General features: G+C 38.7%; 1 pseudogene; it reads left to right on the forward strand.

Annotated features, from left to right (window-relative positions):
- The first annotated feature begins 1004 nt into the window (after window positions 1-1004).
- On the forward strand, window positions 1005-25076 carry LOC104845827 (cytochrome P450 2C9-like; annotated as a pseudogene).
- The last annotated feature ends 277 nt before the right edge of the window (window positions 25077-25353 follow it).

The following is a 25353-nucleotide window of genomic DNA, read 5'->3' on the forward strand; positions in this document are numbered from 1 at the left end:
TGGTTGATGTTTTAATTTGAATAATAGTCATATTAACTGGTCTTCCTTGTTGGCATATGGATATTCTTCTATCACTGACAGCGTTGTATATCAGGATAGAGCTTGAAATGTTCTTTTTGACAATGAACTTGACAGCCTTCTTCTTCAATTTGTCATTCCCGGCATAGTAGACTGTACAATTGTCTGATTCAAAATAGCCAGTACCAGTTTCATTTCAGCTCACTAAATAGGGTATCCATCTTCAAATGTTCCATTTCATTTTCAACAATTTCCCTTTTTCCTAAATTCATACTTCATACATTCCACATTTTTATTATTAACAGATATTTGCAGCTGTTTCTTCTAATTTTGAATCATACCACATCAGCAAATGATGGTCCCAAAAGCTTGACTCCATCCACATCATTAAGGTTGACTCTACCCCAAGAAGGCAGTTCTTCACCAAGTGTGAGTGCCTCCCAACCTGAGGGGCTCATCTTCCAGCACTATACCAGGTATTGTTCTGCTGCTATTCCTAGGGTGTTCACTGGCCAATTTTTTCAAAAGGAGAATAACAAGTCCTTCTTTCTAGTCTGTCATTGTCTATATGTGTATATACATATATATGTATATATACAGAAAGCTGTCACACATTTTAGTGCATATACATATGTTCATGTGTGTATATAATATGTATATGTGTATCTGTACCTATAGTTATATACAAACACGTATACATACATATGCACATATATGCATATACATTGTTGTTGTCGTTAGGAGCTGTCCAGTTGGTCAAAACTCATATTAGGAGCAGTCCAGTTGGTCAAAACTCATAACGACCCAATGTACATCAGAACGAAACACTGCCTGGCCTTGGGTCATCCTCAAAATCATTGTTATCCCTTAGCCCATTGTCGTGGCCACTTTGTTAATCCATCTTGTTGAGGGTCTTCCTCTTTTTGATGAGCTTCTGCTGTAACAAACATGATGTCCTTCTCCAGGGGCTGATCCCTCCTGATGACATGTCTGAAGTATGTGAGACCTAGTCTCACCATCTTTGCTTTGCATTCTGGTTGTTACTTCTTCCAAGACAAATTTTGTTCATTCATTTGGCAGTCCATGGTATATTCAGTATTTTTGCCAACACCACATTTCAAAGGCATCGATTATATGTACTGTTAGTCCCCGAATTAAGACAGGGTTCCTTTCCAGTGACTGAATGAAAAATTCGTTCCAATGTAAATTGAGTACGTCATTTTTTTTTTTTATTCCCTTTTATTATCAGTATCTTTATAAATCTGGAAGCATTTTGGCTGGTGAATCATAAAATTGAACATCTGCGAATGAACATCTGAGAATGATAATATCATCCAATTATGCACTGCCACATATTACTAATGATAAAATGTACAACCCCCCCCCAAAAAAAAACAAAACATGAATGGTCATTAGTGCAGTTTCCCATAAGTAGAATATGTCATAAATTGGCGAATACCTGTATATACATACGCACTTTGATGGTTAAGATTTTGTGTCAACTTGGCTGTGCCATGATTCTCAGTGTTTATATATGATTACTCCCATGACTGAATCTGCTGTGACTAGCTAATCAGTTGAAAGGGAGTTTCCTTGGAGGTGTGGCCTGCAACAAAATATAAGCAGAGGTCTGGCTTCTTTGCTGTCTCTGGATCCTGTGCTGCCTCCTGTTCACCTGACCTCCAGCTCTTGGGACTTGAGCTATCAACTTATCTGCAGATCTTGGAGTTTGAGGATCTTCATAGCCTGAAAGCGTGAACCCGCTCTCCAATCTGGCAATTTTGGGCTCGCCAGCCCCTGCTGCTATTTGAATTGAGAGAAGTCTCTATCTTGATACAAGGACTTGGGAGGATTCAGCCTCTACAATCATGAGAACCATTTCCTTGATATAATTTCTCTCTATATATATATTTATATGCTTTACTGGTTTTGCATCTCTAGAGAACCCAGCCTAAGACACACACGTACACATATAAACATGATACATATATATAATATATATAAATATATATTAGTGTGTATATATAAATACATATATAATATATATTATATTATATTTATATATTATATAGTGTGTATATATAAATACATATATATTAGTGTATATATAAATACATATATGTATTTATACATGTATACATGCAATAATTTTTCCCTCTTTTATTCCATTTTCATATAACATAAGTTGTATTAATAATAGTTAACTTTACCTCTTAACCAAAACCAAACCAAACTCAGTGCTGTCGAGTCGATTCTGACTCATAGTGACCCTACAGGACAGGGTAGAACTGCCCCACAGAGTTTCCAAGGAGCGCCTGGTGGATTTGAACTGCTGACTCTTTCGTTAGCAGCCATAGCACTTAACCACTACTCTACCAGGGTTTCCACTTTATATCTTAGTTTTTAAATAACAAGATACCAAGGGGAAGAGGGTACAACATCCAAGGAATTGGTGTCCTTTTTTAGTGAAATGGTTGGAGCCCTGATGGCACAGTGGTTAAGAGCTACAGCTGCTCATGACAAGGCTGGAAGTTCAAATCCACCAGCTGAAACTTGGAAACCCTATGGTGCAGTTCTAATTTGTCCTATATGTTCACTCTGAGTCAGAATCGACTCGACAGCAATGGGTTTGTTTGTCTGTTTGTTTTTGGTTTCTAGTGAAATGGTTGGTAGCATAGGGGTTAAGAGCTATGACTGCTAACCAAGAGGTCAGCAGTTCAAATCCACCCAGCAGTCCTTGGAAACTCTGTGGGGCCCTAGAGGGTTTCTATGAGTCAGAATCAGCTGAAGAGTAACAGGTTTGGCTTAGTTTAGTGAAATGGTTAGTGAGTTTTCTGATGTAGGCAGGATAGTTGTACAGTGTTAGACAGAAGTATGACTTTGCTACTTTCTTTATTTGGAGATTGTTGTTTTTGTTAGCAGCCATCAAGTCAACTCCGACTCATGGTGACCACATGCTCAACAGAACAAAACGCTGTCTGGTTCTCTGTCATCCTCACAATTGTCAGCATGTTCAAGTCCATCACTGTGGCCACTGTGCCAATTTATCTATCTCACCAGGAGTCTCCTTAATGCTCCTTGGCCTCTCTTTACAAAACATGATGTTCCCCTCCAAAATTATTCTCTCCAGATGATGTGTCCAAAGCAAGCAAGTCAAACTATGTTCTCTTGTGATCCATAAGGTTCTCTTTGGTTAATTTTTGGAAGTAGCTCAGCAGCTTTTTCTTTCCTAGTCTGTCTTATTATGGGAGCTCTGCCAAAACCTGTCCACCCTGGGTGGCCCTGCTTGTATTTCAAAAACTGCTGGCATGCTTCAAGCATCATAACAACATGAAAGCCCCCAGAGTATGACAAAGTGATAGATGGGAGGTAGATTTAGAGATTAAATATGGCCTAAAGACAGGTGTATTGTTGCCAAGTTGACATGGGGTGGGCTATGACGGTTAATTTTATATGTCAGCTTGGCTAGGCTACACTTGTATTACCAAACAAAACCCATTGCTGCTAAGTCAATTCTGACTCATAGGAACCCTATAGGACAGAGTAGAACTGCCTCATAGGATTTCCAAGAGACAGCTGGTGGATTTTAAACTGCCAATCTTTTGCTTAGCTGTTTTGAATGCTTAACCACTGTACCACCAGGGCTCCTGGCCAGGCTATAGGGCCCAATTATTTAATCAAACCCTAATCTGAGTGTTGTGAAGGTATTTGTAGTTGTGGCTAACATTTTTAGTTTACTTTAAGAGATTGCTCTTGATATTATGGCTGAGACTCATCCAATCAGTTGAAGGTCTTAAGAGCAAAAGCTGAGGTTTCCCAGAGAAGAAGTGATTTGACATCAGACTGAAACATCAAGTCCTGACTGAGCTTCCATCCTGTTCACATGCCCTCCAGATTTTCAACTTGCAAGCTCCTCCCTACCACCATAATTGCCCATCTTGGTAGACTACAAAGAATACACTTCAATAAGAGCAAGTAAATGGAGGCACTTGATACAGTAAAGTGGCTGCTTTAGGATTCGAGGCTCTACTCCATCTTGCCTTTCCTCTGCTATATACTAACCCCTCACCTACTTTTTAAGACCTGTAACTAAGTAACCAAAAAAAAAAAAAAAACTTCTCTGTGGTTAAACTGGAAGAATGTTGATAAAGTGTTTCCCAGGGGCTGTCAAAACCCTCCCAGCCAGATGGCCTCAAGAAATATTTCTTCCTTGATAAGCATGTAAAAACAATGTCTCAGAAAAAGGCCTTGGTGCTGACATTTATCTGAATCTTCCAGGCAACCACTCACAAGAAATGTTTTTCTTGAGCAAGCTGTTTCTAAGGAACTCTGTACCGCTCCCAATAAGCCAGCCTCATGCTCAGCTAAGTTTGTAAACCGCAATTGCAATAGAGCGCTTTAGGTTCTTTGTTCACGCCCTTTAAAAATTCTTTGCAGCTTCGCCATTTTGGGAGTGTTTGTTTCACTCTGTAAGATGAGACGTTTCCCTGGTCAGATTGCTTCTGAATGTTCAATAAATCCCTTTGCTTTAACTTCAACAGAGTATACATTTATGCTCTTTGACACGCTTTTCAGCACCACTATGAGAAATAAATTTATAAGGGAGCCACAGTATCTTTGAAGAGCTCTGTCATTCTTCTCAGCACTTGAGAAGTTACAGCAGGAGCTGTTGCAACTGGACTGGAACCCTTAAATATAATGGGGATAATTGAATCCTAAGTGGCAGGGGTCAATTTCTCACAATGAACCACCAAAAACAGGTGGGCATGCATGGTTACTATAATGGACAGTAGAGTCAAAGCAGTAATAAGAATAGTCTGACTAGCAGAGATCATGGGCTTACAGAAGTGAGGGAGGCAAAGACTGTGAAGGACACAGAGGAGAATCTGTTGGTTGTGGGCATCCAGGAAGGGGAGGACTCAGTGCTCAGAATCTCAAGACTCCCCTGACATCTCTCCATAACAAGGTAACTTCCTGGAGCTTGAGAGAGGAGGAACCCACAGGCAATCTTTAGAAATAGTTGATGGTTCTGGTGTTGTTGAATTCACTGCAAAGAGACTGTCCCAGCGAGAGGCCTCAGCATCTTAAAGAATCCTGTGGTGTCCTTGATATCATCAGTATGTCCTGAAAGAGCCTAGTTTACACAAAGCTTGCTAAGAGCAAAACAGCCACTCCCTGTGAAACTTTCAGAACAATAACCACAAGAGGCAAATTTTCAAGTATTAACCCTTGCACCAGAACCTTGAGCCCAAAGATCAGAAAAGGGCTCATTAACATAATAAAAACACTCCCCTAGGTGGAGACTTAACAGGATAATGAGACGCTAACATTATAATGAGATTAGGATTGTATTGTGCTTAGAAGGTATGTTTGAAAATGTAGAAATCCCCATAGTTGTATCATTTTTTAAGAACTTCCCCCTTCCTCAGAGAATAAAAAGCTAACCTGTTAACCCAAGACAGGCACAATTAGTGAACTACATTCCTGTCTGCCTCAGCTTGTGCACATGCTCTGAATAAATCCTTTTTCCTTCTGGTGTCATCTTTATTGGGGAAAGTTGTATCAGGTCTGAACCCAGAACTTGAGGTGGGTAAAAATTTTGGGCAACCCAGATGGAACATTTTGATTTGCCTGGTTCCTAATAGTGCCTTTGACCAAAAGGAGCTGACTACCCATCCCAATGCACACAGAAAGATGGTGAAGATTCCCTAGGTGAGTAAGAGATAAATTTGGTCATGACAGAGAAGGGATGTAGAGAAGGTAACTCTTAGCCTGTGAAACTCCTGTTGTTCACTAAGCAAAGATGTTCTTACTGTGGAGAAACAGGTAATCAACAAGTATTCTGGAATGTAGTCTTCTGGATTGTATACTTAAAAATTGGCCTCACTTTGGGAGCAATCCCATGAAGGGGTCCAAAATGAAGGTCCTGTGTAATATGCCCTGGCCACAGTACAAAATGGGAGTTGGAGAAACCTGGCTAGAAAGAATCCTTAAATTATAACACTATACTGCAATTAGACTTATTTGGTACAAGACAGGGGAAGTAGAATGAAGCTTTTATGATATTTTGGCAAAACAAGAGTTTACAGAAACAGTGTGAAGTTATGGTGGCAAAAGAAATGAAACCAAAAATTTTAGATCCTGGCACCAAGGAGGAACTGACTTTTGTCCCCGGACCTCTGAGGCTGCCACCACCACCTTATGTCCAACTATAAACCCTCCATCTGCTCCAGGAGTGGGCTTGGGTACGAAGGTTCTATCCCTGCTGCACACCCAGAATAGTACTCCATTAGGTCCAGGGATTGTAGCAGGCCAGCGGGATTTTTCCATTCAAGACAATTTCCCCAACCAGGAAAAGGAGAAACTGTAGGATGAGAAACTCCAATGGTATGGGTTCACCCTACCACAGATCTAACTAATTGGAAAAATAACTTGCCTACTCACAGGGAAGATCCCAAGACCCCCACACATGCTGCTCTAATTAGTGAATAATCCTTTCCCTCCCCCCCCACCCTTTTAACCATCAAAGAATGTTTCCTTCTGTGTTTAAACCTTTTCTTGCATCCTTATAATAGTGGTCTCAAAAAATATTTGTCCTTTTGCGACTAATTTTGATACAGATAGGGTTAACTGTGCCAGTGGCTGAACAAAAGAGCTTTTAAAAGATTATTATCTAGAAGTGGGGTAAACAAGAACCACACCCTATTGTGAGACACATAGAGTTAACTGTGCTGGTGGAAAAAAAGAGCTTTTAAAAAGATTACCATCTAGAAGTTGGGTAAACAGGAACCCACCCTGTCAACATGAGATAGGTTTGGGGCAGTCCATGAATTACTATCTCCTTCTTAGTATCTTTCTAGTCCCCTCCTCCTTTACAGGCTTCCTATACGCAGAGGAGTGGAGAGTGACTGCTGTTCGACCTCGGAAGATGGCGATGTAGTGCTGAAGATCAAGTGCGCGTGCGCTATATCCCATAATAGGTGATGCCAAGGCCTGCAAGAGGACCCCATCTTGAATATCAGCCGGTTCCATCTTTGATTCCAGATACACATGCAACCTAATTAACATACATCACCATTCTGAGAAGTACCCGCCCCTTGAAAGAAGCCCACTAAATACTCATTACTCTATTTTCTCCACTGAACCCATATAAGGCCTAGCCTTGCTTCCCTTTTCGAGTCAGTCTTTTGGAAAGGCTTAGATCCCTCCTGACTCCTTTTGCTTGACTCAAGCAAAATAAGCTTGCTGAAAATAAAGTTTGTCTTTTGCGTGTATTCTTACTCAAAAGACAAGGACCCTTTGCGTCAGATTGGCAATTGTTAACAATTTCGATCAGCATAATGCCTTCCAGGTTCCTCCATGTTATGAGATGTTTCATGGATCCATCATTGTTCTTTATCATTGCATAATATTCCATTGTGTGAATACATATAACCTTGGTTGTTTCCATCTTGCTATTATAAACAGTGCTGCAGTGAACATGGGTGTGAATATATCTATTTGTGTGAGAGCTCTTATTTCTCTAGGATATATTCCAAGGAGTGGGATTGCTGGATCCTATGGTACTTTTAAGGAAGCACCAAATCAATTTCTAGAGTTGTTATACCATTTTACATTCCACCAGCAGTGTATAAGTGTCCCATCTCTCCATAGCCTTTGCAACATTTAATATTACATGTTTTTTGGATTAATGCCAGCCCTGTGGGGGTAACATGGTCTCACATTGTGGTTGTGATTGGCATTTCTGTAATGGCGAATGATAACGAGCATTTCCTCATGTATCTGTTGCCCGCCTGAATGTCTTCTTTGGTGAAGTGCCTGTTCATATACTTTGCCCATTTTTTAATTGGGTTATTTGTCTTTTTGTTGTTATGGTTTTGCAGTATCTTATAGATTTTAGAGATTAGACACTGACAGGATTTGTGGCTGCCAAATGTTTTTTCACATTCTGTGGGTTGTCTTTGTACTTTTCTGGTGAAGTGTTTGCATGAGCATAAGTGTTTGAGTTTTAGGAGCTCCCAGTTATATAGTTTCTCCGCTGGTGTTTCTGTATTGTTAGTAATGTTTTGTATACTGTTTACGTGATGTGTTAGGACTCCTAGGGTTCTCTCTGTTTTTTCTTCCATGATCTTTATCATTTTAGATTTTATATTTAGGTCTTTGATCCATTTTGAGTTAGTTTTTGTGCATGGTATGAAGTATAGGTCTTTTTTCATTTTTTTTGCAGATGGATATCCAGTTATGCCAGCACAATTTGTTAAAGAGACTGTCCTTTCCCCATTTAATGGACTTTGGGCCTTTGTCAAATATCAGCTGCTCATAGGTGGGTGAATTTGCATCTGAATTCTCAATTCTGTTCCATTGCTCTATACCTGTTGTTGTAACAGTATGAGGCTCTTTTGAGTGCTGTGGCAGTATAAACCAAAAAACCAAATCCCTTGCCATCAAGGTGACTCCAACTCGTAGCAACCATATAGGACATAGTGGAACTGCCCCATAGAGTTTCCAAGGAGCACCTGGTAGATCTGAGCTGCCCACCATTTGGTTTGCAGCTGTAGGACTTAACCACTATGCCACCAGAGTTTCCTGTGAGGCCTCCCACATTATTCTTTTTCAGTAATGCTTTACTTATCCGGGGCCTCTACTCTTTCCATATGAAGTTGTTGATTTGTTTCTCCATCTCATTAAATAATGCTGTTGGAATTTGAATTGGGATCACATTGTATTTATAGATGGCTTTGGGTAGAAGAGGCATTTTCAAAACGTTGAATCTTCCTATCCAAGAGCAAGGTATGTTTTTCCATTTATGTACGTCTCTTTTGGTTTCTTCCAGTAGTGTCTTGTAGTTTGATTTGTATAGATCTTTTACGTCTCTGGTTAGATTTATTCCTAAGTATTTTATCTTCTTGGGGGCTATTGTAATGGTATGTTTATCTTGTATCCTGATACTTTGCTGAATTCTTCTATTAGTTCCAGTAGTTTTCTTGTGGATTCTTTAGGGTTTTCTGTATATAAGGTCATGTCATTTGTAAATAGAGATGCTTTACTTCTTCCTTACCAATTTGGATGTCCTTTATTTTTCTTCTAGCCTAATTGCTCTGGCTGGAAGCTCTAGCACAATGTTGAATAAGAATGGTGATAAAAGGCATCCTTGTCTGGTTCCCGTTCTCAAGGGGAATGCTTTCAGACTCTGTCCATTTAGGATGATGCTGGCAGTTGGCTTCCTAAAAATGCCCTTCATTATGTTGAGGAATTTCCCTTCTATTCCTATTTTGCTGAGAGTTTTCATCATGAATGGGTGTTGGACTTTTTCAAATGTCTTTTCTGCATCAGTTGATAAGATTGTGTGGTTCTTGTCTTTTGATTTATTTATGTGATGGATTACACTGATTGTTTTTCTAATGTTGAACTATCCTTGCACACCTGGAATGAATCCCACTTGGTCATGGTAAATTATTTTTGATATGTTTTTTAATTCTATTGGCTAGAATGTTGTTGAGTTTTGCATCTAAGTTTGTGGGGAATATTGGTCTGTACTTTTCTTTTTTTGTGCTATCTTTCTCCGGTTTTGGTATCAGGCTTATGCTGGCTTCATAGAATGAGTTTTGGAGTATTCCATCCTTCTCCATGCTCTGAAATACCTTTAGTAGTAGTGGTGTTAACTGTTCTCTGAAAGTTTGGTAGAGTTCTCCAGTGAAGCCATCAGGGCCAGGGCTTTTTTTATGCTGGGAGTTTTTTAATTACCTTTTCAATCTCTTCTATTGTTATGGGTTTATTTAGTTATTCTACTTCTGTTTGTGTTAGTTTAGGGAGCAGTGCATTTCTAGAAATTTGTCCATTTTCTCTAGGTTTCCAAATTTTTTAGAGAACAATTTTTCATAATATTTGATTATGATTCTTTTAATTTCAGTTGGGTCTGTTGTGATTTCACCCATCCTATTCCTTATGTGGGTTATTTGCTTCCTTTACTGTTTTTCTTTTGTCAGTTTGGCCAATGGTTTATTGATTTTGTTAATCTTTTCAAAGAAGCAACTTTTGTATACTTAACTCTTTCAATTGTTTTTCAGTTTTCTATTTCATTTAGTTCTGCTCTAATTTTTATTATTTGTTTTCCTCTGGTGCCTGAGGGTTTCTTTTGTTGCTCTCTTTCTCTTTGTTCAAGTTGTAGGGATAATTCTTTGATTTTGGCCCTTTCTTCTTTTTCTGTGTGTGTTTATTGATACAAATTGACCACTGAGCACTGCTTTTGCTGTGTCCCAAAAGTTCTGATAGGAAGTGTTTTCATTCTCATTGGATTCTATGAATTTCTTAATTCCATCCTTAATGTCTTCTATAATCCAGTCTTTTTTGAGCAGGGTATTGTTCAGTTTCCAAGAGTTTGATTTCTTTTCCCTGCTTTTTCTGTTATTGATTTCTACTTTTATGGCCTTATGGAGCTGTCTATCTCACTTTTCAATGTTGATAGAGTTTGTTTTATGTATCTTACAGCCCTGTCATTGGGTGCATAAATATTTAATATGGTTATACCCTCTTCGTATATTGTCCCTTTAATCATTATGTAGTGTCCTTCCTCATCCTTTAAGATGGATTTAACTTTATAGTCTATTTTGTCAGAAATTAATATTGCCGCTCCTGCTCTTTTTTGATTGTTGTTTGCTTTATGCATTTTTTTCCATCCTTTGAGTTTTAGTTTGTTTGTGTCTCTGAGTCAAAGGTGTATCTCTTGTAGGGAGCATATAGATGGATCGTGTTTTTTAATCCATTCTGACACTCTCTGTCTCTATCCATGCATTTAGTCCGTTTACTTTCAGCATAATTATGGATAGGTATGAATTTAGTGCTGTCATTTGATGTCTTTTTTTGTGTGCTGTTGATAGTTTCTTTTTCCCACTTAATTTTATGTGCTGAGTAGATTATCTTTCTATATTGTCTTTTCCTCATATTTGTTGTTGTTGATTTTGTTTCTGCTGAGTCTCTTTTTTTTTTTTTTGTATTTTATTTTGATGTATAGGGTAGTTTGTCTCCTTTGCGGTTATCTTATTATTTACCCCTATTTTTCTACATTTAAACCTAACTTTTATTTCTTTGTATTGCCTTGTCTTCCTCTCCATTTGGAAAATCTAGGACTACATTTCTTAGTCACTCTTTATTGTTTTAATGTAGTCTTCTTTTACATAATAACATCGCTGTTTCCCTGTTTTGAGCTTTTTTTATCTTGATTTATTTTTGTGATTTCCCTGTTTGGTTTGACTTCTGACTGCTCCGTCCTGTGTTCTAGTCTCGGGTTGTTACCTGATATTATTGATTTTCTAACCAAAGAACTCCCTTTAGTATTTCTTGTAGCTTTAGTTTGGTTTTTACAAATTCCCTAAACTTCTGTTTATCTGGAAATGTCCTAATTTCACCTTCATATTTGAGAGACAGTTTGGCTGGATATATGATTCTTGGCTGGCAATTTTTTTCCTTCAATTTTTTATATAAGTCATTCCAGTGCCTTCTTGCCTGCTTGTTTTCTGCCGAGTAGTCCAGCCTTATTCTTATTGACTCTCCTTTGTAGGTGACTTTTCATTTATCCTTTCTGTTCTTAAAATTTTCTCTTTATCTTTGGTTTTGGCAAGTTTGATTGTAATATGTCTTGGAGACTTCTTTTAAAATCTACCTTAAGCAGAGTTGGATGAACATCTTGGATAGATATCTTCTCATCTTTCACAATATCAGGGAAGTTTTCTGCCAACAAATTCTTCAACAATTCTCTCTGCATTTTCTGTTATCCCTCCCTGTTTTGGTAATCTAATCACTTGTAGGTTATTTCTTTTGCTAGAGTCCCACATGATTCTTAAGATTTCTTCATTTTTTTTTTTTTTTTGGAATTCTTTTATCTGATTTTTCTTCAAATATATTGATGCGAAGTGCTTGATCTTCAAGTTCAGAAATTTTGCCTTCCACTTGCTCATTTCTGCTTTTCTGACTTTCTATTGAGTTGTCTACTTCTGTAATTTTATTGTTAATCTTCTGAACTTCTGATTGCTGTCTGTGTATGGATTTTTCCAGCTTATTAAGTTTTTCATTATGTTCCTGAATAATCTTTTTAATTTCTTCAACTGCTTTATCTGTGTGTTCTTTGACTTGTTCTGCATATTGCTTGATTTTCTTCCTGATGTCTTGAAGGTTCTGTATATTAATCTTTTGTTTTCTGCCTCCGGTAATTCTAGGAAGGCACCTTCATCTAGAAGATCCCTGGATTCTTTGTTTTGAGAGATTATTGAGGCAATCATGGTCTGTTTCTTTATGTGACTTGATATTGACTGTTGTCTCCGAGCCATCTATAAGTTATTGTATTAGTTTATTTTGTTTGCTTACTGTGTCATAGCTACTTGCTTTGTTTTGTTTTGATATGCCCAAATGGGTTGCTTGAGTGAGCTAGCTTGATTATTTTTGCCTTTGGAGCTCTGATGTCCTGTCCATAGATGGCTAGAGCTGTTATCAGGTATATCCATCTAGGAGTCCATTCGCTTTTCTTATATGAATTCAGCTCAGGTGTCCAGGTAGTTGACCATCAAGTGTGTGGTATAGGCTGTGTCCTACAGTCTTAGAAGGGCAGGGGTGATTGGTGTAGGTACCGGTACCTGGTTACAGCAGGGTGTCATGCTTTGAACAAGGCAGTGGGCTGAGAATCATCCTACAAGTGTCTCTGAGGAAAGCATGTCCCTGTTCCCTACAGCATACAGGTGGGTGGGTTCTGTAGACAGACCATGGGCACCCAATGTTTTTGGCTGTAAGGTCTGGGAGGTACCAGTTATCCTTGGAACCCTGTCGTGGGTGGCTGGGTGACCTGAGTGGAGCCACAAGTCCTTAGGCCCTTGATGTGGTCAGGTGAGGACCCTGTTTAATAGGCAAAGCAGGGTCAAACATCAAACACATGCCTGTACACCACACAGCTAAAACAGTTGCAGTCTGCCAAAAGTGCCTATTCTCCTGAAACAGGCCCACACAGTTCCATGCAAAGGGGAAAGGTATTCAAAGTCCACGGTCCATTTATGCCTGAATAGGAGCTGCTTCTGTCCTGAGCTCCCCCGGTTACTGGAGCTGGGAAATTATCTTTTCCCCCAATTGCAAAAGATTCCTTCTCAACAGCCTGGAGGATGGCTCTAGGTGCTCAACAGGGCCTATCTTAGGCCCAGGGAAGTCAGCCACTGAAGCCATCCTGGGAGTGGCGGGGGGTGGTGGTAAAATATACACTAGTACTTAGCTTTTGCCGAGAGAGCCACTCTTCTCTGGTTCCAGAGGTTTGAGTAGGCTGGGTTGCTGGCTGCTTCTCGCTGAGGAAACTGCAGCCAAACGCTAGTGCCAGCCTGCTGCAGCTGCTCCCGGGAATGGTGTCTGAGGGCTCCTGATGACTCAAGTCCGGTAACTCCTCTCTGCTTCTGAACTGTCTCTTCCTACCCCTGCCTCTCAGTTCGTTTTCTAACCTTGCGTTTGATGTTCAGGGCTCCTAGCTTGTCATAAATACACTCGTTTCACTTGTTTTTTCAGGTCTTTGTTGTTTTTTCACCAGAAGCATCTGTCTATTCCACCATCTTGGCCTTGCCTCCTGTCATGCTAAGTTTATTCTTGAGTTAGCTGTAGTGTAAGAGGTAGTCCTCCACATGGGCCTCAGACGATCTCTCAAATCTCAGTTCTGCCACATATGAGCCATGTGATACTGGAAGGCTGTTCTCCCAGTGTCGTCCTTTCCATTTGAAATATAAAAAATAATTCTCTATCTCCCTGGTATGAGGAGGTGGTGATTTTTAATGGTAAAGTATGCACAAATACATATTAATTACTGGATATGTGTTTGGTCATTCAAGATACATGAGTTATGCTAAGTATTGTATTTTATGTTTAGATAGGGGAGTAAGTAAAATACACTGAAATAGTTCAAAAGTCTTCCATCGTCAAGATTTTTCAAGATCAAAGTCTTCTAATATTTCTAAAAGCAATGCAGAACATTTTTATACACAAGGCATAGAACACTCTGACTCCTTCTAAGACATAAATTTCCAGCTTGTCATTTGAGAATCCAGAGTGCTGTGCAATACTTTATATCAAACTATTCACTTCAATAGTTCTCAATCCTAGCTGCACATTGGAACCACAAGTGGTGTTTTGTTGCATGTTTTCTTTAACCAGGACTTGGGCTCAACCCCGGATCTGTTAAATCAGAATCTCCAAGGTGGGGCCTTGTCCTTGGAAAGAAAGAGAGCAAGATTAAATGTCACTTTATTTTTTTCTTTCTCAGTAGGACAAAGTTCACCCAGAAGGATAATAGCAAATCTATCTGATTGGTCACTTTTATTTATCAGAATCATGAGTTACACAGCAAGGAGTATTTAAAATCTTTGAATTGGAAGCCATAGTTGCCTGAGTAGGAAAAGAAGGCTTCAGTGGATACAATTGTAGTCCTGGTGCTCTGTCTCTTCAGTTTGATTCTCTTTTCACTCTGGACACACAGCTATGGGAAAGGGAAGCTCCCACCTGGCCTCACTACTCTTCCAATTATTGGAAATATCCTACAGTTAGTTGTGAGGAACATCAAGAATTCCATACACAATGTAAGTATGTTTTTCTCTCTCCAGTGGCTTGCAGGGGGTAAGCATATTAACCCCTACTTGTAAATATAATGTATTGCTAGAAACAAGGTATTAAAGTAGAACGTCTTAAAGCAAAATTGTTCCTGGGGATTTTGTTGTTTCTGTTGCTTTTTTTTCTCTGTCATCCTTAGAAATAAAGGAATGAAGTAATGCATTTTGAGAGAAGAGAAAAATTTGGTTCAGTCATTGTAACACAGAATCAAAATGATGTAGCAGTGAAGTTGCAAAAGACAGGAGCAATGCTGCCCTTCTTTGTGTCCGAGTCCTTTGCTGTGATTTTTTGGCTGAAAGTAAATGGTGTTGAAAGTGGTTTGTGATTAGAATGTTCATTCAGGAGTCACCTAAGGTATAAACCATGTGTTTTCTTCAGATTAGCCATAAAAATTGAACTTTTCTTAAGAAGGTGATTACACCTGATGAAAGGAACAGGGATGGACTAAGGACCAGCCTGGGTCATTGAAAGAAAGCAGTTACCAGGGAGGCCCTGGTAGTGACAGCACCCTTTTAGATCCTACACAAAGCTGCTGTCTGTGGCCTGGGAATGCTGCATAATGGAAGAAATGGCTCTTCCATGAGATGCTGCCTGTTTTGGCACTGCCTCTATGTACCCATTCTCTTTCTCTGTGAGCAATTCCCACAGATTTCAAACTCGGCTGGGCTTGGAATTATATGAACCAATTTTTAAAAATATAGATTTCTAGTGTGCATCACAATGCTACTGAATAGAATCACCATGGGAAGGAGTTTACAAATCAATCACCTGGATATTGGTTCGAAGGTACGTGTTGGGGATAAAATGTCCAGCTATCAGGAATTGACCAAGCAAGTGTTCAAATTTGGGTCTTCTGATTATTAACTGAAGGAGTCCTGTGGCAGAATAGTTAAGCACTTGGGTGCTAACCTAAAGGTCAGCAATTGGAACCCACCAACCTCTCCGTGGGAGAAAGACATGGCAGTTGGCTTTGTAAAGATCATAGCCTTGGAAACTCTATGAGGCAGCTCTGTTCTGTCCTATAGTGTCACTATGAATTGGAATCTACTTGACTGCAATAGGTTTTAATTATTAGCTGAGAGATACTAGAAACAAAAAACTCTGAATCTCATTTTCCTTTTCTGTAAAATAAGGTAAGTAAATCTGCTCATGGAGTTCACATGAGGTTAGCTGTAATGATGTGTGAAACGAGTGTCTGTTTCACTGCCAGGTACATCAGAGATTCCCTTAAACAGCAGCTATAAAATCACCACCATGTTTATATAAAATTAAAAATATTTGAAATTGTATGTAGTATAATAAGAACATCAAGAATATGATGACAGTGTCATTTTTAATGATGCACAGCATATAAATCAAACAGTGGCTTCTTTTGCTAATTTTACACCCATTTCTCCTTTCCCAGTTCTCAAAATCCTATGGCTCTGTATTCAGTCTGTATTTTGGCATGAAACCCATAGTGGTATTGCATGGGCATGAAGCAATTAAAAAAGCCCTGATTGATCTGGGAAAAGCGTTTTCTGGAAGAGTATGATTTCCAATAATTGAAAAAGCTACTAAAGAATTTGGTAGACATTCACGTTGGTTTGTTGGGAACGGGTAATGGTGACTGGGGTAGGTTGGAAAAGAAAGATCAAAGACTTGCCCAGGCAACATGTGGGCCATCCTGCCTAGGTCAGCGCACAATGCCTTGCCAAGAATCTCCTGCCTAATGTCTCTTCTCCCTCCTGGTAAGAGTAGCTTTCAGCAATGGGAAGTCATGGAAGGATATGCGGCGCTTCTCCCTCATGACCCTGAGGAATTTTGGAATGGGCAAGAGGAGCATTGAGGACCGAGTTCAGGAGGAAGCCTGCTGCCTAGTGGGGGAGTTGAGGAAAACCAAGGGTGGGTGATTCTTTACTCAGTAAAGCTGGCCTTAACACATGGCTCTCTTCTCTATTGGGGTCCTTGGAAACATTTCAGGGGAGGCCAAGTCTTTCCTTGAGTGTGGGTTTGAAGCAGAGAACATGGGGGTGCTTGTGTGTCTGTGCTGCATGTGTGGGCACATGATTTGTACACAGTGTGGTTATAAAAGGCTCTTTTAATCTTTGTTTTCTTCAAATGCAAGTTATCAGATAGAAGGTTTTGAGTCTCATTTTCTTAAAGTTAAAAAGCAATGTTTTGCTCTGTCATAATTTTGGGTTACCTACCTCAGAACATTTCACTGGTGAATACTTCTCAAGTGGACACTGTGACTATGACTTTGTCACACCCCTATGGACCATGAAGCAAGAGTTTTGTACTTCCACATCATTGGATTCTATATTATGGTCAGCCTCACTGACATATCTGAGGGTTTCTGCCAAGGCCCAGGCTTGCAGTTCTCACAAGACATGATGCTCCTGTATGGTTTTCATTGCCTAAAAAAAAAAAACCAGTTTCCGTGGAACAGGTTCTAACTCATAGGGACCCCAAAGGACAGAGTAGAACGGCCCCATAGGGTTTCCTAGGAGTGGATGATGGACTCAAACAGCCAAGCTTTTTGTTAACAACTCAGTTCTTAACAACTGCCACCATACCTAAAATAGCGCCATAGCTCTTAACTACTACACCACTAGGGTTTCCAGGGCTCCTTTAATTGCCCAGGCATCTGTTAGTGCAGCTGTCATCAACTCTGTCTCCCTGTAAACACAGGACTATTTTAAAACTATCTACATGAAATACTTAATGTCACTGTCTACTAACTGTATTGATTTTTGTGTTTTAAGGAAATGTATGGTATGGCACAATTCTGCAAAATACACAAATACCAGTTTATAAAATTGTTTACTTAAGTAGATTTAGAGTATTATTAATAACTTTTTGCTCTATCTTCTCTAATGATAAGTTGGCTCTGTTTGTCTTTGCTTATCTTTTTCTGTCTCATAATTGGATTTTAGGTAAGAGCATTTATGTTAATTATTTACCCCTCGCTGCCAGCTCTTCTAACCTATAAAAGACATGTCACAATAAGAGTGGTTTTCAGCTTTGATTCCAAACTATCCTGAATTTTAATCCTTGCTTTTAAATGAAGGGAAAGATTGAACACTGCAGATGGTATAAGATAAGCTAGTTCCACAAACTTCCTATTATTTGATGCTTCCGTATTCTTTCACAACACTTTTGTTTCAATTACCATGTGGTACATCTGTAGATATGAATTTGTATAAAATCCGGTGTTAATTTGATTAGAATAGTTTCATTTTACAAATCATCAACCAAAAACTAAAAAACATTTCCTCTGCTTTAAATTCTTTTTCTGTAAAATAATGGAATTGACCTAAATGATGGCCAAATTTTAAAATTTACTGTAAAATAGTTATTCTGTAGATTTTTATCAAAAGCAATATCCCACAAGTGCACAAGAAAGTGAGCCTAGCAAAAAATTCAATTATGGGTCTGATTAGAGATGAATCCAAAAAAGTCATTGCTGTAGATCTGATTCTGATTTATAGAGACACATAGGCTTTCCAAGGCTCTCTTTGTAGGTATATATAAACCCAAAACCAAATCCAGTGCCGTCGAGTTGATTCTAACTCATAGCGACCCTACAGGACAGAGTAGAACTGCCCCATAGAGTTTACAAGGAGCACCTGGTGGATTCAAACTGCCGACCCTTTGGTTAGCAGCTGTAGCACTTAACCACTATGCCACCAGGGTTGTATATATATATATATGTGTGGGTGTGTGTGTGTGTATACACATATTGTCGTTGCTGTTAGGTACCATCAAGTTGATTCCAACTGATAGTAACCCTATGTACAACAGAACGAAGCACTGCCCAGTCCTGTGCCATACTCACAATTGCTGTTATGCTTGAGCCCATTGTTGCAGCCACTGTGTCAATCCATCTTCTTGAGGGTCTTCTTCTTTTTTGCTGACCCTCTTCTATACCAAGCATCATGTTCTTCAGCAACTAATCCCTCCTGATAACATGTCCAAAGTATGTGATACATAGTTTCACCATCCTTGCTTCTAAGGAGCATGCTGGTTGTACTTCTTCCAAGACAGATTTGTTCGTTCTTTTGGCAGTCCATGGTATATTCAATATTCTTCACCAGTACCACAATTCAAAGACGTCAACTCTTCAGTCTTCCTTATTCATTGTCCAGCTTTCACATGCATATGAGGTGAGTGAAAACATCATTGCTTGGGTCAGGCGCACCTTAGTCTTCAAGGTAACGTCTTTGCTTTTCAACACTTTAAAAAGATCTTTTGCAGCAGATTTGCCCAATGCGATGAGTCTTTTGATTTCTTGACTGCTGCTTCCATGGGTGTTGCTTGTGGATCCAAATAAAATGAAATCCTTGACAACTTCAATCTTTTCTTCGTTTATCATGGTGTTGCTTATTGGTCCAGTTGTGAAGGTATTTGTTTTCTTTATGTTGAGGTGTAACCCATACTGAAGGCTATTACAGCCTTCGATCTTCATCAGTAAGTGTGTCAAGTCCTCTTCATTTTTACCAAGCCAGGTCATTTCATCAGCATAACATAGGTTGTTAATGAGTCTTCCTCCAGTTTTGAGGCCCTGTTTTTCTTCATAGAGTCTAGCTTCTTGGGTTATTGCTCAGCATAGATTGAATACGTATGGTGAAAGGATACAACTGTGACACACACCGTTCCTGACTTTAAACCATGCAGTATCTCCTTATTCTGTTTCAACGACTGCCTCTTGATCTATGTACTAGTTTCTCATGAGCACAATTAAGTGTTCTGGAATTCCCATTCTCCTCGATGTTATCCATAATTTGCTATGATTCACAGAGTCGAATGCCTTTGTACAGTCAATAAAACACTGGTGAGCATCTTTCTGGTAGTCTCTGCTTTCAGCCAGGATCCATGTGACATCAGCAATATCAATGGTTCCACGTCCTCATCTGAATCTGGCTTGAATTCCTGGCAGTTCCCTGTGGATATAATGCTGCAGCTGCTTTTGAATGATTTTCACCAAACTTTGCTTCTGTGTGATATTAATGATATTGCTGGATAATTTCTGAATTAGGTTGGATCACCTTTCTTGGGAAAGGCATAAATATATATCTCTTCCTGTCATTTGACCAGGTAGCTGTTGTCCAAATTTCTTGGCATAGATAAGTGAGCACTTACAGCATTGCATTAATTTGTTGAGACATCTGAATTGATAGTCCCTCAATTCCTGGAGCCTTGTTTTCACCAGTGCCTTCAGTACAGCTTGGACCTCTTCCTTCAGTATCTTCAGTCCCTGATCATAAGCTACCTCAAGAAATGGTTGAATGTCAACCAATTCTTTTTGGTATAGTGACTCTGTATTCTTTCCATCTTCTTTTGGTGCTTCCTGTGGCATTTAATATTTTCCCCCATAGAATCCTTCGCTATTGAAACTCGAGGCTTGAATTTTTTCTTCAGTTCTTTCAGCCTGAGAAATCCCTAGCATGTTCTTTCCTTTTGGTTTTCTATCTCTGGCTCTTTGCACATGTTATCATAATACTTTCCTTTGTCTTCTCAAGCCATGCTTTGAAATCTTCTATTCAGTTCTTTTACTTTGTCATTTCTTCCTTTGCTTTATCTACTCAATGTTCAAGAACAAGTTTTGTAGTCTCTTCTGACATCCATTTTTGTCTTTTCTTTCTTTCCTGTCTTTTTAATGACCCTTTGCTTTCTTCATGATGATATTCTGTCATTTTACAACTCTTCTGGTCTTAGGCCATTAGAGTTCAAGATGTCAAATCTATCCTTGAGATGGTCTCTAAATTCAGGTAAGTGTACTCAAGGTTGTCCTTTGGCTCTCATGGACTTGTTCTAATTTTCTTCAGTTTCAGCTTGAACTTGCTTATGAGCAATGGATGATCTGCTTTGCAGTTCGCCCCCATCTCATTCTGACTGATGATATTTAGCTCTTCTATCATCTCTTTCCACAGATGTAGTGGATTTGATTCCTGTGTATTCCATCTGGTGCAGTCCATGTTTATAGTCACCTTTTATGTTGGTAAAAAAGGTATTTGCAATGAAGAACTTGTTGGTCTTGCAAAATTCTATCAGGCAATCTCCGGTATCATTTCTATCACCAAGGCCATATTTTCCAACTACCAATTCTTCTTTGTTTCCAACTTTTGCATTCTAATCACCAGTAATTATCAACGCATCCTGATTGCATGTTTGATCAATTTCAGATTGCAGCAGTTGGTACAAATCTTCAAATTCTTCACCTTTGGCCTTAGTGGCTGCTATGTAAATTTGAATAATAGTCATATCAACTGGCCTTCCTTGTAGGTGTATGGATATTATCCTATCACTGACAGCATTGGACTTAGGGATAAATCTGAAATGTTCTTTTTGATGATGAATGTAACACCATTCCTCTTCAAATTGTCATTCCTGGCATAGTAGACCATGTGATTATACAATTCAAAATGGCTTATACCAGTCAATTTCAGCTCACTAATGCCTAGGATATCGATATTTATGCATTCCATTTCATTTTTGATGATTTCTAATTTTCCTGTATACATATGTACATAAAAACCTGTCTCTTAAGCAATTAAAAAAATTTTATTGTGCTTTAGGCAAAATTTCACGGTGCAAATTAGTTTCTCATTCAAACATTTATACACAGATTTTTTTGAGACATCACTTGCAGTCCCTGTGATATGTTAGCACTCTCCTCCTTTCCACCTCAGCCTCCCTGTATTCATTCATCCAGTTTTCCCGTTCCTTTCTGCTTTCTCATCTTTGATCTTGGGCAAGTGTACTTGACTGAACTAAGAAGCACATTCCCCACATTGTTACTGTTTGTTTTATAGGCCTTTTAACCTTTGGCTGAAAGGTGGACTTTGGGAGTGGCTTTAGTTCTGAGTTAGCAGTGTCCAGGGCGTATAGTCTCAGGGGTTTTCCAGTCTCTTTCAGACCAGTAATCTGGTCTTTTTTTTTTTGGAATTTGAATTTTATTCTATATTTTTCTCCCACTCTGTCCAGTACCCTCTATTGCAATTCCTGTCAGAGCAGTTTGTGGTGTTAGCCTGGCACTATCTAGTTATCTTTGGCTTGGGCTGGTGGAGGCTCTGGTTCATGTGGATCATTAGTCCTTTGGACTAAAATATTCCTTGTGTCATTGTTTGTTTTTTTTTTTTTTCATTCCCCTTCGCTCTGACGGAATGGGACCAATAGATGTATCTTAGATGGCCACTCACAAGCTTTTAAGACCCCAGATGCTACTCACCAAAGTAGGATGTAGAACATTACCTTTATGAATTATATGATGCCAATTGACCTGCATGTCCCTTGGGACTGTAGTCCCCAGCCCACAGCCCCGGTATCTTGGTCTCTCAAGGTGTTTGGAGGTATCTAGGAAGTGTCTAAGACTTTACCTTGGTCAAGTTACGCTGACTTCCCTATATTATATGTTGTCTTTCCCTTCACCAAAGTTAACACTTGTCTACTATCTACTTAGTGATTTCCTCTTCCCATTCCTCCTTTTCCTCATAACCACCAAATATTCTTTTTCCATCTGTAAATCTTTTCTTGAGTTTTTATAAAGTGGTCTCATACAATATTTGTCCTTTTGTGATTGGCTTATTTCACTCAGCATAATGCCCTCCAGATTCATGCATGTTTTGAGACCTTTTGCGACTCATCGTTGTTCTTTATGTTCTGTAGTATTCAGTATTCCATTGAGTTTAAGTACTGTAATTTGTTTATCCATTCACCTGTTGATGAGTACCTAGGTTGTTTCTATCTTTTTGCTATTACGAATAATGCAAGGCTTTATATCTTTATGGGAGCAAACCGCCACATCTATCTCCAAGGAGAGGCTGGTAGATTCAAACCATTGACCTTTCTGTTAGCAGCAGAGCAACTTAAAAATTGTGCCAAAAGGGCTCCCGATTGAAGATAAAAATGATGGGTACTAATTCCTACAGCAGGAAAATATTCCCCTTCCCCCAACCAAAACGAAAGAATAAAAGTATTCCATTTATTAACTTACTTTTTTTCATTTTTTGTCCTACGTATCATTTATGTATGAAATGAAAATTTCTCCTTTAATTTTTACTAAGCAAACTATCTTCTTAGAAGTTCTGTTAGTTTGTGTTAAGCTTCCTATTTATACTGTGTGGAAGGTTTTTTATTTTTTACATTTGTTCCTTTAAATACCTGAATTAACCTGTGAACACTGTCTTTAATCTTTCCCTCTGCTGGTTTTACAGGTAGTTCCTTTAATATTCAGTAAATATAAGAAGTGTTGAGGTCCCTAACTATTTTCTCCCTTCCATTATCAATGCTTAATTGTCAGTAGGATTTGAAGACAGATATGACTCTATAGCCATAACTTAGATTATTGTTGTTAATGTTGGCAACCTCATGTGTAATAGAATTAAAGCTTGCTCGGTGTGTCAGTATATCTCATTGAGGGTTTTCCTCATTTGTGCTGACCCTCTACTTTACCAAACATGATGTCTTTATTTAGGGATTGGTCTTTTCTGATGACATGTATAATGTAAGCAAGACAAATTCTCCCCATCCTCCCTCTAAAGAGCATTCTGCTTGTATTTCTACTAAGCCGCATTTGTTTGTACTTCTGGCAATTCAAAGTATATTCAGTATTGTTTGCCATCACCCTAATTTCAATGCATAAATTCTTCTGCCTTCTTTTTTCATTGTCCAGTTTTCACAGACATATGAGGCAAATGAAAAGACCATGGCTTGGGTCAGGCTCACCTCAGTCATCAAAGTGACATCTTTGCTGTTTAGAACTTTAAAGAGGATTATGAGTTTGTTTTAGAAATAGTTGTCTATAAATTTTTTTTTTCTTTTAACCTTCAAAATTACAGGCACCTTGATCTAGAATGGTATAAGTGAGTACATAGAAAGTGAATGAAGAATTGGGAACATCTTTATTGAACTAGGTAGGAAGGAATGGTCAATTCAATTTGAAGATATGTTGAATGAACTTGCTAAATATTTGGCTGACAAGGGAATATGCAGTTAGCTACTGCTTTATAAAGCTATTTCAGTGACAAAGAGTTTTATATGTATATTTAAATGGTATTTTTTAATGTTTCCAACTCTTTAGCCTCATCCTGTGATCCCACTTTCATCCTGGACTGTGCTCGCTGCAACGTGATTTGCTCTGTTATTTTCCAGAATCGTTTTGATTATACAGATCAAAATTTTCTTAAACTGATGGAGAAATTAAATGAAAACCTCAGCATTCTGAGCTCCCCATGGATACAGGTGAGGCCAAGATCTTTTCTCAGAGAAGTGTAAAATTATATAATAGACCAAGCTGCGAAATGAATGTTTGAACATAAAAATCCTGGCCATAGTTTAGCATTGTAGAGTGAACATCTGAGAAATGCAGCCAATCCATTTATTTTACACAGAAGAAAATGAATGCTGAGAATATAGAGCTCAGTTCAATCCCATTGGCTCCCTGCACAGTGGTTTTTCCCCTAAACCCCAAAGCCCAGTTTCTGTAAAGTACTATGGTGACTGCCCCAAAAGCATACCTGTAGTACTCCTTGGAGATCCAAACGCTTGCTGAAAGACTTCCATTACCAATAAGGCTTGTCCTCCACTCAATACATAATGAATTATTCACCCAGTAACTTGGCAGAAGTATCCTAACTTAGCATATAAATGAGGGAGAATGTTTAGATCAGAGATGTTACTAAAATAAGGTTGGTTATGCCTAAGATAAGGTTGGGATCCTAGATGACAAAATGATTGTGGTTTACAGGGTATAAATCACAAACAATCATCATAATCTTACCCTGTGCTTAGCTGCTGTGTCCAGCACTCTGCCGAGATTATAATTGTGTAATCTTAGAGAACTCACTTGGTTGCTCTGGTGCACCAGTATTTATCCAGAAAATGTTGAGTGGGGTTTCATGGTATCTTCAATACCCTCCCAGTTCTAAAACCCTGATTCTGTTTCTATTTCAGCTCGATAGAAGTAGAAGCAGCCACAAGTAGTTTGTGCTCTATATCAATCAGATTGCTTAGACTTCTTTAACCTCCTCTTTTTTGGAAACCCTGGTGGCGTAGTGGTTAAGTGCTACAGCTGCTAACCAAAGGGTCAGCAGTTCGAATCCACCAGGTGCTACTTGGAAACTCTATGGGGAAGTTCTACTCTGTCCTATAGGGTCACTATGAGTCAGAATCAACTCAACGGCACTGGCTTTCCTCATCTATGAAATGTGAATCATAGTAATTCATGTCATTCATTATTAAACCTGTAGAAAAGTATTGATATAAATAAAGAGAGGGTTGTCAAAGTCAAAAATTTGCAAATGATCAGAGTTCCAGAACAGGGGGAGAAAACAGAAAACACAAAGATGATCATTGAAGAATTCCTTTTTTTGACTCTTTGTTCATCTTACTCTCCTATGCTGAGTTCCATTTTGTTGTTGATTTTCTTTTCATTTCTTTCATTTTTGTAGAGTTTGTGTTTACTGAGACTTTATGTTTTTCTTCTTTATTTTTATGAGTAGATATGTTAACAGGTTACCTTAAAATTCACCTCTGTGTTCCTAAGTTTGAACAAGTCTTTCATTTCTTGATATCACTTTGACTTTCTCTCCATTTGAAAGTTCTATACCTATACCATTTTTCCCACTTTTATAGTTGTCGTTTACAGATTGACATATCTGGTTTCCTGTTGTAAAAACTTCGGTTTTGTTTTATCACTGAGAGTTCATTACCTAGGTTTGTATTTGG

Source organism: Loxodonta africana, chromosome 16 (assembly GCF_030014295.1).
Source record: "Loxodonta africana isolate mLoxAfr1 chromosome 16, mLoxAfr1.hap2, whole genome shotgun sequence".
NCBI lineage: Eukaryota > Metazoa > Chordata > Mammalia > Proboscidea > Elephantidae > Loxodonta > Loxodonta africana.